The sequence below is a fragment of the Dasypus novemcinctus genome, chromosome 12 (genome assembly GCF_030445035.2).
Source record: "Dasypus novemcinctus isolate mDasNov1 chromosome 12, mDasNov1.1.hap2, whole genome shotgun sequence".
NCBI lineage: Eukaryota > Metazoa > Chordata > Mammalia > Cingulata > Dasypodidae > Dasypus > Dasypus novemcinctus.
The window spans coordinates 69480394-69493960 of NC_080684.1; the positions used below are offsets into that span (position 1 = coordinate 69480394).

The following is a 13567-nucleotide window of genomic DNA, read 5'->3' on the forward strand; positions in this document are numbered from 1 at the left end:
CTGTGGGCGTGGGGCCTTTTGACTGGACTGGGTTAGTACGGAGTGCAATTATATATGCTGGGTCATATATAATTGGAGACACAGAGAGAGACACACACACACACAGAAAGGAAGTCATTATATTTGGTCCAGTCATGTGGGTGTAAGGACTCCAGTTTCACCCACAACTAAGCTCAAGGAGAAAAGCACTGAAAGGCCCAAGGAGCAGAGGCCCAGGCAGAGATGACTGATCAGTTACATCTGAGTTCAAGGAGAAATTAGAGAGACCAGCAGACCTGCCATCTTGCCTGACAGCCACATGGTAGGACACCAGGATTATAGTAGCTGACTTTGGTGAAAAAGCATCTCTGATGGTTTGATTTGGATATTCCACAGCTTCAGGACTGTAAGTTTTTACCCTAAATAAAATCCCCCTTATAAAATCTAACGCATTTCTGGTGCTTTGCATCAGTAACCCTGTGGCAAACTAAGACACTACCTTACTTGGTTTCCTACCTTCTCAGTGTCTATCCCCATGCACAACCACTGTTGTCAGCTTCTTATGTATCTTTCTAAAATTATTCTAAGTTCATAGTAGCAAATAAATATGTATTCATTCTTTTTCCTTTCCTTTTTATATATAAAATAGTAGCATACTATGAACATTTTTCTGCCATTTTATTTTACACAAATGGCATCTGAAAATTATTTTATATCACTCAACAAGGGGCTTCCTCATGTATGCTTATTGGTGTGTAATTCTAATCAGTGGAAGCATCACATTATGTTTAACCAGACACGTATTGATGGACACTGAGATGGAGTAAACTCTTTTGCTATTTTAATGTTGCAGTAAATAAATTTTTCATATGTGACTTCTGTAAAGTTATTTACAAGGTACATTTTTTAAAAGTATAATTCCTGGATCACAGAATATTTATATGTGCAGTTTAGATGGATAGTGTCAAATTGTCCTTCCTAGAGATTGTTCCAGCTTAAAATCCCATTAGCAGTGATTGAGAGTGTCTGTTTCCCCACATCCTCACCAATAGCAGGGGACTAAACTTTTGTATTTCTGATTATTTCAATTACAAAATGCTATTGCAAAGATGTTTTTTTAATTCTCATTTACAATAACATCATTCTCTCATCCAGTTCTTTCTCAGCATCTCTATTTCTATTCAGTTGACTACGTATATATGGAAATCCAAACTGGCATTTAAAATTTTCCAAATTATACCCAGTATTCCTTTCAAGTCTCATCATTTGTGATTACTGCCCATGAATTCAATATGCCAGCTACAGGCTTTTCCAAAGTTACTATGTCTTTTCATGAGTTCCAAAATTTGTGTTTTTGTTTCTCTCTGTATGACATGGCTTTTTCAATCCTTCGTCTCTATCTGGGAAACATTTACTTTTACTTTCAGAATCTATCTCCTTAAATGAAGCCTTCTTAGTTGTCTTAGGCAAATCTAGCTGCTCCTGTTCTCATGTTTTTTAAAATTAAACATAACCGCAAATCTATTCAAAAGTAAAAACTGAATCACTCCTCAGTATTATCAAATGTCCAATTGTTTTTTCTTCAATTCATACAATATTTTTCATATAAATATGTGTTTGTAAGATAGTTAAATGTGATAATTTTCTTTCATTTACTTGAACCAGGAGCCAAACAGGGGCCACTCATTCTGGTGATTTATTATGTCTCTGAAGTCTCTTTTAATCTAAAAATTCCTCTTCCAAACCTTTGTGTGCGTGGTTTTTTTTTTTCGTTATTTTTGCTTGTCTTTTTATTGAAAAACTATTTGACCTGTAGAATTTTCCACAATATGGATTTAGCTAGCTGCATCTTCTAGGTATAATTTAACTTGTTCCATTGTTCCCTGTATGTCCTGTACATTACTGGTAAGATCTAAATGCTTGGTCACATTTAGGTTGATTTCTTTTTTTTTTTTTTTTTCCTTTTTTTCAAGACTGTAGGTTTTGTAGTATACTGCTGAAATGGACCATAATCAGTCATATGATACGTTACACTACACCCTCAGTTTTTAGATTTAGCTAATGAATGCTATTTTAGTTTTAACTATGTAATCCCACTCTCATAACTTGTAGCAATATAGCTTTGCACTTGTTTCCTATTAAGGAGAAACTGTCTTTTAGTCACAAAGTAAATTTCTGTTTGCCTTTCCCTTATCTGTACCTAGCAAGTTCCTGCTTTCTACTCTTTTCTCTTTGTCTGAGTGTGGCAAGACTGAAGAATTTACAAACTGAATGGGAACAAATGAACATAGTCACTGAATTATTATATGGAGGATTTCTTGCTTTTAGTATGATATAGAATGACTCATCCACTATAATCACAGCCTTGATGCACATTAACTTTTAAAAGTAGGTAGAGTCAAATATTTGAAACTTATTTCTTCGATTCTAAATATTATATTTTATTTTTATAAATCTTTATAATCTTTAACTGGTAGCTTAGCCCTTACTGATATTTTCTCTTATCATCTCTGCCTGAGCCAGATTTATTTATTCAATTCTTAACAGTCCCTTGAAGGCAGAATGTGTTTGGTTTAGTCTAAGGAATTTTAAAATGTTTAGCTTAAAACTCCCTGTGGATTGAACTATTTACAACCTTATGTATTATGCCAGCCAAACTTTGTCAATTTCTAAGGGATTTTCATTAAGCTATTCATGACCCAGTTTGTAACCTGTAACCCAACGCTGACCCCAGCCAGCCTCCGGGAACTGCACTTGCACTCTTCTACTTGAACAAATCAGTCAATATCCCTTAACATCGCAACACCCTTATCCCTCCCTTCTCTATCTGAAAATGATAAAAGCCCTAGTCTTCTTTGTTTGGGGAGACCAATTTGAGACTTTGTCTCCTGACCTCCACCTGCTGAATAAAGGTTTTCTCCTGGAGTGAGCAACCTTCATGTGGAACGCAATTCTCTGTGCCAGTCAAGAACCAACGGAGCTCGTGTGGGTCCCCTTCACCTCCGTTACTATTTACGTAACGTATGGACATCTCTCTTTTTTGTGATGTTACAAGCCATTGATGATAAAGGATTGGCTTCATTATTTCTTCAAGGGTTGCAAAAACCCTAAAACTATTCCTTTTCATTTGTTTGCTGTAATACTACAAAAAGAAACATCCCTAGTTCAACCTCTTGTTTACCCTGAAGTATAATGCATATATGAAAAGGGAAGACGAATGCTTGACTCTCTTCCATTATTTATTAATTTTCAAAATAACGAGCTATCTAATATCATCCGAAGGTGATCAATAAGATGTTTTGTGTAATGTTGAATATTTTTGCATACAATTTTGAACTAATGAACTTAAATATATTTGGAGCCTTTCAATTCATTGCAGATGCTATCTTTATTGATCACATGCTGTCCAATCTTTGGCAAATGGAAGCTACTCAAATTGGCTCCCATTTCCTTTTTCTAGAAACCTAGTAGGCTTTGATATTATTCTTGCTTTTTGGTAAGACAAGATATTCAGGTTTGCTTTTTCACAACTCTATCCCCAGGTTTCAACATGTTATTTTTCCAATGAGCTCCAGTTCCTTTTTTGGGAAATGATACTTGGAAGTCAAATTTCGATATTCTAGCTGCTTTTTGTTATGTTTTAGTCATATTTATTAAGTTTTTCAATGGAAAAAACTAGGAAATAAGTACAATTTTCAGGATAAAATACATAATAAGTTCATACTGTTATTTCCACCTCAAATTATGGCCAAAGTGTTATTACTTTACTTCTATTTTGTATCTGTATCTCCCTTTTTCCTATCCAAAATTATCAATATTAACCTATACCAACATAATTATTTGACTTACCCACATTAAATACTGCAAATATAAAGGTATCAGAATAACTATAATATTGTAATTAGCAATATACTTACTTAAAACATTTTAAGATTATTTTTCAGTTCCTTTTTTCCTTGGTGTATACTTCCAGGTATACATACAGTCACATTAGTATATTCAAAATCACTTGAAATAGTTCCTCTTGTGTGGCTCTAAGTGCATATTTAATTTATATCATCTTACTTTTTTTAAAAAAGATTTATTTTATTTATTTGTGCCCCTCTCCCTTGTTTGTGCTCACTGCCTGCTCTCTGTGTCTGCTTGTTGTGTGTTTTTTGTGTCTACTTGTATTCTTTTTAGGAGGCACAAGGAAATAAACCCAGGACGCCCTATGTGGGAAGGAGGTGCCCAATTGCTTCCGCCACCTCTGCTCCCTGCTCGTTGTATCTCTCATTGTGTTTCCTTGTTGCATCTCCTTGTTGTGTCATCTTGTTGCACCAATTCACCATGTCAGTTTGTCTTCTTTAGGAGGCACCAGGAACTGAACCCAGGACCTCCCATGTGGTAGACAGTTGCCCATTTGCTTGAGCCACATCCGCTTCCCTGTAGTATCTTACTTTTGATTTTGAATGTCTGTTTTTGAATTTTTTTGTTGTTGTTGATATATGCAAACAATATTTACCTGGTTAGAAAGTCTTAGTTGTTATTCCAATATTTTAAACCTCTTTCATGTTATTGGCAACAATTTTTAGAACTTTAAATATAAGCAAATACATTATTTAGGAAGGTTGTATTTTGTTCTAGAGGTTACCTGCATGGTACGGATACGTTTAGTTTCTTCTTTCTTGGAAGGTCTAGTTTCTACTTTTTCCCTCCTAGGAGCACCATTGAAGTTAGCTAGTACCTTTTCTTTACCCTCTTCTCCCTCTCCACATAATTGGAATTAAAATGTCCTTTTATTTCCAGTTAATTCCTATAATTCAGTCAGTAAGCTTACTTTCTTGTATTCATCTCCTCCTGTCATTTTTGGAAATAGAATTATATTCACAATGTCAGAACACATAATCATTTCATGGTATACTGACCACTATTTAGCCCTAAATATATAGACCAGCAGTCCTTATGTTTATATCTCTCCAGTCATTTGGTTGTCTGAAGTTCATGCCCTGTTAATTGATTTGGGAAGAATTTATGGGAACAATATTCCTGACATTTTCTATTTTTATAGAAGCTTTACATACACAATTTGCCTGTAAACTTTATACTTAAAGTTCATTTGGCTGATATAAAATTCATGCTTCATATTTTCCATTTTTTAATATCTTAAAAATATTAGTCCATTGTCTCAGGCAAAAAAAATATTGCTGTCAAAGGGTCTGATTTGTTTCCTTTACAAATAGCTTGGTCATACTGATTGGATGCTGAATTTTTTTCTTTAAAGTTCAATACATTTAATAAAAAAGGTCTTAGTTCTGGTTATTATGGGTTGTTGGTTTTTCCAAGTACATGACAGGACCTTTTAATATATAGTTTATTATTTCAGATTTTTAAAAATTTATCCCTTTTTTATTTGCTGTGCTCCATTTTCTTGGCTTTCTTCTGGGTTTTATTCTTGACGTACTTTGTATATCTATTACTTTCTCTACAAATGTGTGATTGTTTTCTATCTATCCATGTATCTATTTTTAAAAATTCTTCTTTCACATATTCTAACATTCTTAATGCATTGACTGCTGCATTTATTCACTCTTGTGTTTCATCCAGTTTTATGCTCATTTGTGAAATTTTCTAGTTTTCTATATTCTTTTATTTTCTTTTCAAAACTTTCTTTTCCCTATCCAATTTAGTTTAAATTTTTTTCATTCTGGTTTATGTTGCTTTTTAATATCCTTGCTGATTTTCTTTAAAATTTAGTTCATTTTAAATGCGTAGCTTTCTGATGCACTTTCATTTCTGCTGGGATGATATTCTGTTCCTTGTTCTCTTTTTTTCCTCATGATAATTGAATAAGGTAGAAACTACAATCCTTGTACACAGAGTCCACTAAAGAGTAGATTTAAGTTATTAGTACTATATTTAGAGTTGGTTCTCAGTATCTACTATCTACCTACTGAAATGCTGATTTTCCAGTCTATCCAAACTCTATTTGTCTTGGTATTGTCTTGAATCAGCCTTAGCTTACTTCCAGTGTATATGCTAAACTTCAGGAAAATATCCTCATATGCTAGACCGTGTTTAAAAAAATGGTCTTCTATGTTCAATTTTACTACATTGTCTTCTGCTGATTTGTTTACATAGAATATTGGAATGGTCAGTTTAACAGTATAAACTGTAAGCCAACAAATAAGTCCTAATTCAAATATCATCTTGTTACAGAAAATGTTACAGTTTAATATATGGATATTTAATTTAAAAGTTGTATTGAAAGTCTTAGATATGATGAAAATGGTAACGTGAAATACAATAAATGTCAGGTGTACAGAAAAGAATGTGGCTTGAGTCAGTCACTCTTTTGCTGGAAAAGCATCATATTGACTGTTGAATACCAATGCAACTGGCATCAGAGAAGCAATCCATAGATTCTAACATAAATATTTATTAGTTAATATCAATCACTTCCCTTGTAGATCATGCTTTTTAAAATACCATATTGTATAGAATTTTATTATAATTTCAGCTTAATAGAAGTAGTTATGACATGAAAATACTGTACTTGCAAATGTTAGATTCTCATAGAGCTATATAAAGGAAAATGCAATAGGAGTATAAAATATATTTCCTTGATGATTTTTTTGCATGGATCTAGAAAATTCAATATATTTCAGCATTAATCAGAAAGATATTTAGTATTTAAGGAGGAAAGAAACTAGATAGGCAGTTAAGTACCTTTAATTCATTTAAAATTAGTCTATTATTTTCATTATTATGAGTAATTGCATGAGAAGTTTTATTCAAACTAGTTTCTACAACAATGAAAAACCCTAGGCACCTATTAACTAAGAAATATTCTCTACCTTGAACTGCATGTACTATTTGTCATTACTGCATCTCCCCCTGAAAAGACCTTTTTGCTTTTCAGCTAGCTAATGTTTCATTTCCTGGCTAATTCTAATTAAAATTTTAGTGAAACAGAGGGCAGCAACCTGCCATTTGACACTTATCCTAATGGAAGAAACACTGGCCTGAATTACATTTAGTATCAGTTAATAGACTCTTTCTCTACACTTTTAAGTGGCTGTGTTTTGGAAATCATTTCCTAGGAGAAGCATTACCTGTGTTCAAGTCATCTTAAATGCAATATATAAACTTTAATTCACAATTAAAGAGATGGAAATCTTCTCATGAAAAAGTTAAAATAATTTTACAGTTTATCACCTTCCATTTCTCCTTTACGTCATCTTTTAAAATGTACTTTCTAAATGTTAATACTGGAACATAGGCATTATTGTGTGTATTCTTAAAAGTAATTTGTTATTTTGTTCCTCTTTGCCATCAGTTACAGATTGTCAAAAATGATTTCACTACATGCTATGAGAAAAGTTTTGATATGACTGTCTGGAAGTTTACATTAAGTTGGAACTGTTGAGGCATTTGTGATTGAGTGCCAAGGGAATGCATTCTGGCACCGTCATATATTGTTCTCATTTTGTGCATTGTTTCATTTAGGTTTGACTTGCTTCCATGGGGTTTGAATGGCCAGAAGGTAGAGATTATATGTTAGATGCTTTTTTGTATTCTCCACTTTTTCTACAATAGTTTTTGGTAACATATTAAACAATTAGTCCTCCTTCACTGCTTCTTCTTGATCAGAGGCAAAAATTGTGCATTTTCCCAATAATTTTCCTATACATATACAAATATATGCAAGTATAGGCCTTTAAAACATGTCTAATTTATTGTACATATATACACATATGTATTTCTACATCTTGTTTTTAAACTTATAAAATATTGCATTTATTTTTCTGGGTAGCTGCAAAACTTTCCATATATTGTTTGCATGGAATGAGTGTATAGATGTATATACTAGGAGACTATGTTCATTTTTCTAAGGAACTATAAATTGTCTATAAATTATTTATTATTTTATTACTCATTTACTTTTTATGGGAGAAGTCATATACAACTGTGGTAAGAAAACTCAAATGCTAATATAGTATTTTCAGTGACAAATAACTTTCTTCCCACTTAAAACTATTTTTAGAATAGTCCAGTCTTTGTTAAAATTTGTTCTTTTATAGTAAATTACATTATTATTTATGTGAAGGTTTAAATTTTTTTCTTCCTTTACCAATAACACACATCTTAGTTATATAACATATTTTGATAGTCTGTGCATCGATAGAGGAAATTTATACTACCTATCAAGTTACACAAGAAAGTGATTCTTGAAATTTTAATATCTTTTATATCTATAAATAAAGATACAAGTTTTTTTTTTCATATAGGACTTCCATGATACTTTTAAGGCTTATTCCTAGCTATTTAATGGTGCCTGAATCTCATAGGTCTTGTTATTTGAAAGTCTTTGCCATTCATTTCTAAAGAGACTGTAAGCTTGGCTTTACCATTCTCTTCAAACTAAAGTTTTTACTGGAAATATTTTCTCTTTGAATTTTTTAAGTGCACATATGATCTGGCTATCTTTTCATATGATCAACTCCTAATTTTAATAGAATTTTTATCAGAAAATATGGAAGGTGCTGTTTCTGCACTCAGGATATGATACAATTTTCTTGTGACCTGCTACATGGTCAATTTCTGTGAATCTTCCAGGACATTCTTTAGAGAACTTGTATTTTCTGGAATATATATTTTATGTTTATTAAATATTTCTTCTTTTTCTCTTTGGTCTGATGATTTATGAGAAGATATATTACATTTTCCACTAAAACTTATTTATCATTTGATATTTATTATTGAACCTATCTTTCTGTATATATTTTTCAGATATTTTCTTTGTGGTTTGCATTGGACTTAAATTAAACATTCTAAATCTATAACAATCATTTTTTATTTCCTACCAGCTTAACTTCAATGGCATGCACACTGTTAGTATGTTCCTCTGTCCCCCAACTTTTTTGTAGTACTTGTTACACATGATATCTTTATACATTGTATATCCAAAAAGTTATCATAAACTTTTTGATTCATCATTCACAGTGATGAACCTATAATTTTGGTTATACAACTTTATATGCATTTTCATTTTATAGCCTGTTAGAATTAAAAAGTACAGTTACACACTGAAAGATACAATACTAGACATTTATAATCATCCATATGGTTACCTTTGCCAGAGATGTTTATTTTTTGCTACTTTGATCTGCTGTCTAGTTCCCTTTCCTTTCATTCTGAAGAATTACCTTTGCATTGCTTATAAGCAAGACTGATGATGATGAGCACCCTCAGCAATGTCATTGTATGTATTTTTGGTTGAAAATTGTCTTATTTCAGCATTCTAAGTATTTAATCCTATTACCTTCTTGCCTTCATGGTTTCTGATGAAAAATCAGCATTTAATATTATTGGAACTTCCTTGTGCATAATACACTGCTTTTCTCTTGCAGCTTTCAAACTTTCTCCTTGTCCTTGGCATTTGACAGTTGACTACCATGTGCCTGGGTGTGTTTCCCAAGTTTACAAGTTTATCCTATTTGGGATTTACTGGTCATCTTGAATGTGTATATTCATTTCTCCTATTAACTTCAGGAAGTTCTCTGTCATTATTTCTTTGGATATTCCTTCTGTCCCTTGCTCTCTTTCTTCTCCTTCTAGGATTCTCACAATGCATATATTGGTATACCTGAGGGTGTGCCTTAGGGCTTTTAGTCACTGTTCACCTTTTCATTCTTTTTTTCTTTCTGCTCCTCTGCCTGAATCATTTCAGTTATCTTATATTCAAGTTCACTGATTGTCTCTTTGGCTATCTCTAGTCTGCTGTTGATACCCTTTAGGGACTTTTTTATTTCAGCTACTGTGGTCTTCAACTCCAGAATTTCTCTATGGTTCCTTTTTTTAAAAAAAAAAAACTTTCTTTTTATTGAGATCCTCATATTGTTCATTCATCTTTTTTTCCAATGTTCCTTAGATCTTTCTCTGTGTTTTCCTTTATCTCTTTGTGCATATCAAGTATATATTTAAAAAAATTTTTTTTCTTGTGTCTTAGTCAGCCAAAGGGGTGCTGATGCAAAGTACCAGAAATCTGTTAGCTTTTATAAAGAGTATTTATTTGGGGTAGATGCTTACAGTCACAAGACCCTAAAGAGTCCAACTCAAGGTACCTCCCATAAGTGGTACTTTCTTACCCAGTCATTTGCCACATGCTGAGGCAAGATGGTGGGCAATGTCTGCAAGTGTTCAGCCTTCATTCTTCCTCCTAAGGCTTCATGGTCCCAGTTTCTTCTGACATCAGCTATAGGCTGGCATAAGGCTTGTCTCTCTCCTCAGGACCTGTTTCTTTCCAGGCTCAGCTTCTCTGTTCTCTTCACAAGGTCAGCGTAGACTATCAGGCTCATCTCTCTTCTTGGGGCCTCTGCCATTTCTATGGAGCTGTCTCTCTTTCCCTGTGTTCTTTTTCTCTGTGTCTCTATTTCCATGTGAGATTCTGACTCCTCAGAGTCTTAGTTACACTCTAATGCCATTGAATCAAAGCCCTAATCTTAACATAATTTAATCAGCTGTCTCACATGAATCTAATAAAATCAAATGGTTATCACACCCAGAGGAAGAGACCAGTTTACAAACATAATTTTTCTTTTTGGAATTCATAAATAATCTCAAACTGCCACATCTGTTATGTCCAAATTCTATTCTTCTTCACTGATGGTTCTGAAATTTTATTTTGTTTCTTTAGAATGTTCTTCATTTATTCTTTCTTTCCTTGTAATGTTTTGTTGCAATTAGTACATTTAAAACTTCTAATGTGTTAACTCTGGAATTTAGTCCCTAAACTGTCTTTCCTTAAACTTCTATTTAGCTATTGATATGACAGAAATTTCCTTGAGTGTCAGGAGCTTACAAAAACCAAGCTATCACATAAAAAACTTTTCATGGTCTTTGCACATTGACTCCCTCTTAGTTAGCATTCTCCTTCAAAGTTTAGCCCTCTTATCATTATCAGCCCAAGGTGAATGTGAAGTACAGGGTCCTCTCAGTTTTTCCTGAGCCTGAATCTTTTTTTTTTTTTTTTTTTTTTTTAGGTACCAGGGTTTGCCATCAGGTCGCCTGAGTTGGCTTTCCCATATATTTGCTTGTTGTTTGTTTACTTGCCTCTAGGGGGCACCTGGAATCAAACCCAGGACCTCCCACATAGGAAGCAGGCACCCAACCTCTTGAGCCACATCTGTGCTCTCCTGAACCTGCATCTTGTTCTGGGTTTGTGCTCTTTTTCTTGGAACTTCCTCATTTTATGCTAATTCAAATGCCCCTTCCACTCCCTATAAAATAGACTTTTCACTCCTCTGAGCTGCTCAGTTTTGTCTTAAAGCAAGAAATCCTTTGCCCCAGCATGATTTGATTTAACTGTTTCTTATGCTACTTTAGTTATTTGCAATCTGTTCCCCTTGCGGGCAAGTTCTGGGAGGACAAGCCAAAGACAAGTGTCCTGGTTTAGTCTCTCAGGATGTTACCTCATTGAATGGTATTAGCATAAAAGGCACCTCAGTTTACACATAGGGGTTATTCTGCTTATTCCAGAAAGGGCCATAATGTGAGCACATGTCAGCCCTACACTGCCACAGTGGGATAGGGGAGGGTCCAGCAAAGGTGCCAAAAGATTCTTCTTCCATTTCATAGGTTATGTTTTCTTGGTTCAGCACTTGCCCAGTTAATGCAACCTTTTAACTTTTTGATGGAGGTTTGAGGAAGATGACTCTGCTACTTTAGCTAGTTGTTTAATGATTATGTGGGGGAATAGAACCTGAGTGTGTATAATGCTGCCATCTTGGTCATTGGTTCATATTTTTCTTTCCCTTTATTTTTCAATTTTTGTGTCATCTTATTTCTTGCATTTTTCCTTCTGAAAATACCATAAGCCACTTTAAAAAATACTTAATGTAAGACTTTTTTTTTAAAAGGGAATTTGTCCAGATTCTCATTTATTATTATTACTAGTATAGGGGATTTAGCAATAGCATCTTTTTTTATATCAGTTATTTCTTCTTCTTCTTTTTCCTTTTCAATTCTTTTCTCATTTAGCTGGATAGATCAAGGATTTTGAGGTGCCACTTTAAAAAAATTGTGTTATTTAGAAATTCTACAACTAATTTTCTATTCTTCTGATGGTTACTCAACTATTAAACATAAAAATTTGCAGATAGATTTTATATCAATGTTTAATTTTAATTGATATCAAAAGAACATATGAATCTATCTCCTGAACTTCTTCCCCTCTAATGCCCACCAACTCATTTCCATGTTGATATCACCTATAACTTTTATAAATATAAAAAATATAATGTAGTACCATTTATTTTGAAATTTACCAATGGTTTGCTACTTACATATCTCTCCACTATTATTTGTGTAAAGTGTATATTATTTGAAATTGGTAAACTCAAATATATACAAATTTGAATGATTTTCTTATAAGTAGATTTAATTTTTAATTTCAAGGTAGTAATTCTTTTTTTTTTTTCACAGCTCTTCTTTGGTATTGAGCTCAACTTATTCTCAGTCTTTAAAAATGCCCAGCTTAAGTTCTCCAAATCAGACCAGGGATTCACTAGGGTGCAGATTTTCTCCCAGAGATTGGATACAGAGAGCATGAACAGTTTTTGTCCATGCAATTTCCAGACCTACCAGCAAATGGCACTAGTTAGCACATCTTTCCATGGAGGTATTCAGTCTCAGCTTTCCTGTACTCCTGTGTTGAGTCTCAGAGATCAGAGATTCAAAGCAGTCTCAGCTGGTGGGATTTACTGAAGAAAAGCACCCTGACCTCCCCTGCTTTTTCCCTTGAAACAGCTGACCAGTAGAAAAATGTCTGTTCTCTCTTATTTGGCTGCAGTGAGCCAAGTGTTCTACCCCAGCTTCATATCTTGGCAGTGGGGGAGGGGAGCCCTTCCCAGTCACCACACAGGTTGGTAACTCATATTTTTCATTTTGGCTTCTTCATTTCTCTGTCCCTCACCTTTTTGGAGTTGTGTAACACTGTCCTGGTCTGCTAACCCCCAAAGCAAGTCCCTTGGACAGCTTTGGCTCTTTCTGCATTGTTTTTGTGAGAGCATTCAGCTCTGCCTATTAGTCCGGTTGCCATCTTCCCACAATCCTCCCCCCATTCTCTTTTTATATTTATTTTATTTTATATCCAGAAATTTTATTGGATTGCAATTCTAAATATGTTATTTCCCATTTGTTTGTTTTGCTTCTTCATGACTTCCAATTATTAGTGTTGGATTTTTTGCCTCTCTTCTCATTCAGCCCTTTTTCTCTTTTTTTAACTTCTGTTTTAATTTCATTACCTTTCTCTTGGTTTGTTTCTTGACTCTCTAAAATGCCCCTTATTTTAAATTTTTATTCAAATCTAGTCTACCTTAGGATCTTCATAACTTAGTCTTGATTTTTCTATGCTTTTTATTTGTTGTTTTTCTGTAATCAACTCTTCTTTATTTTCTTCCTGTTTTTGTTTTTCTCATAACTTTTTGGAATTTCTAATTTAAAATGTTTTTGTTTCCTTATGTCTATGTATGTTTCTTTAAGGATGTTAATTTTGTTTGAGGTATTTAATTCGATTATGTTACAGTTTTATCAAACTGTGTTTTTT

At 33.5% G+C, this 13567-nt stretch overlaps 1 protein-coding gene across 16 annotated transcripts in view; it reads right to left on the reverse strand.

Moving 5' to 3' along the window:
• Window positions 1-13567, reverse strand: part of MGAT4C (MGAT4 family member C) — a 926873-nt gene that overhangs the window by 122906 nt on the left and 790400 nt on the right. The gene's annotated exons all lie outside the window — the stretch shown is intronic.